Below are 2,500 nucleotides of genomic sequence, written 5' to 3' on the forward strand. Positions count from 1 at the left end.
ATCCAGCCCTGTGCCACCCGGGGGGTTCCAGGGTGCTGAGATGGCTGACATTTTGCTCCGCTCACGACGGTCGCCGCGGCACACAAGAACAGCCCAAAAACAGGCCAAAACAGCCCAAAAACGGGCCAAAACTGGCCATTTTTGGCTGCGCGAGCGAGCAGCGAGCGGCGGACAGCGAGCGAAGCGAGAGGCAGCACCGTCCCTGCTATACGAAAGCCCCATCCAGCCCTGTGCCACCCGGGGGGTTCCAGGGTGCTGAGATGGCTGACGTTTTGCTCCGCTCACGACGGTCGCCGCGGCACGCAAGAACAGGCCAAAAACTGGCCAAAACAGCCCAAAAACGGGCCAAAACTGGCCATTTTTTGCTGCGCGAGCGAGCGGAGAGCGGCGAACAGCGAGCGAAGCGCGAGGCAGCACCGTCCCTGCTATACGAAAGCCCCATCCAGCCCTGTGCCACCCGGGGGGTTCCAGGGTGCTGAGATGGCTGACATTTTGCTCCGCTCACGACGGTCACCGCGCCACACAAGAACAGCCCAAAAACAGGCCAAAACAGCCCAAAAACGGGCCAAAACTGGCCATTTTTGGCTGCGCGAGCGAGCGGCGAGCGGCGAACAGCGAGCGAAGCGAGAGGCAGCACCGTCCCTGCTATACGAAAGCCCCATCCAGCCCTGTGCCACCCGGGGGGTTCCAGGGTGCTGAGATGGCTGACGTTTTGCTCCGCTCACGACGGTCACCGCACCACGCAAGAACAGGCCAAAAACTGGCCAAAACAGCCCAAAAACGGGCCAAAACTGGCCATTTTTGGCTGCGCGAGCGAGCGGCGAGCGGCGAACAGCGAGCGAAGCGAGAGGCAGCACCGTCCCTGCTATACGAAAGCCCCATCCAGCCCTGTGCCACCCGGGGGGTTCCAGGGTGCTGAGATGGCTGACGTTTTGCTCCGCTCTCGACGGTCACCGCGCAATGCAAGAACAGGCCAAAAACTGGCCAAAACGGCCCAAAAACGGGCCAAAACTGGCCATTTTTGGCTGCGCGAGCGGCGAGCGGCGGACAGCGAGCGAAGCGAGAGGCAGCACCGTCCCTGCTATACGAAAGCCCCATCCAGCCCTGTGCCACCCGGGGGGTTCCAGGGTGCTGAGATGGCTGACGTTTTGCTCCGCTCTCGACGGTCACCGCGCAATGCAAGAACAGGCCAAAAACTGGCCAAAACGGCCCAAAAACGGGCCAAAACTGGCCATTTTTGGCTGCGCGAGCGAGCGGCGAGCGGCGGACAGCGAGCGAAGCGAGAGGCAGCACCGTCCCTGCTATACGAAAGCCCCATCCAGCCCTGTGCCACCCGGGGGGTTCCAGGGTGCTGAGATGGCTGACGTTTTGCTCCGCTCTCGACGGTCACCGCGCAATGCAAGAACAGGCCAAAAACTGGCCAAAACGGCCCAAAAACGGGCCAAAACTGGCCATTTTTGGCTGCACGAGCGAGCGGCGAGCGGCGGACAGCGAGCGAAGCGAGAGGCAGCACCGTCCCTGCTATACGAAAGCCCCATCCAGCCCTGTGCCACCCGGGGGGTTCCAGGGTGCTGAGATGGCTGACGTTTTGCTCCGCTCTCGACGGTCACCGCGCAATGCAAGAACAGGCCAAAAACTGGCCAAAACGGCCCAAAAACGGGCCAAAACTGGCCATTTTTGGCTGCACGAGCGAGCGGCGAGCGGCGGACAGCGAGCGAAGCGAGAGGCAGCACCGTCCCTGCTATACGAAAGCCCCATCCAGCCCTGTGCCACCCGGGGGGTTCCAGGGTGCTGAGATGGCTGACGTTTTGCTCCGCTCTCGACGGTCACCGCGCAATGCAAGAACAGGCCAAAAACTGGCCAAAACGGCCCAAAAACGGGCCAAAACTGGCCATTTTTGGCTGCACGAGCGAGCGGCGAGCGGCGGACAGCGAGCGAAGCGAGAGGCAGCACCGTCCCTGCTATACGAAAGCCCCATCCAGCCCTGTGCCACCCGGGGGGTTCCAGGGTGCTGAGATGGCTGACGTTTTGCTCCGCTCTCGACGGTCACCGCGCAATGCAAGAACAGGCCAAAAACTGGCCAAAACGGCCCAAAAACGGGCCAAAACTGGCCATTTTTGGCTGCACGAGCGAGCGGCGAGCGGCGGACAGCGAGCGAAGCGAGAGGCAGCACCGTCCCTGCTATACGAAAGCCCCATCCAGCCCTGTGCCACCCGGGGGGTTCCAGGGTGCTGAGATGGCTGACGTTTTGCTCCGCTCTCGACGGTCACCGCGCAATGCAAGAACAGGCCAAAAACTGGCCAAAACGGCCCAAAAACGGGCCAAAACTGGCCATTTTTGGCTGCGCGAGCGAGCGGCGAGCGGCGGACAGCGAGCGAAGCGAGAGGCAGCACCGTCCCTGCTATATACGAAAGCCCCATCCAGCCCTGTGCCACCCGGGGGGTTCCAGGGTGCTGAGATGGCTGACGTTTTGCTCCGCTCACGACGGTCACCGCACCAC

The sequence above is a fragment of the Musa acuminata genome, unplaced genomic scaffold (assembly GCF_036884655.1).
Source record: "Musa acuminata AAA Group cultivar baxijiao unplaced genomic scaffold, Cavendish_Baxijiao_AAA HiC_scaffold_559, whole genome shotgun sequence".
Classification (NCBI taxonomy): Eukaryota; Viridiplantae; Streptophyta; class Magnoliopsida; order Zingiberales; family Musaceae; genus Musa; species Musa acuminata.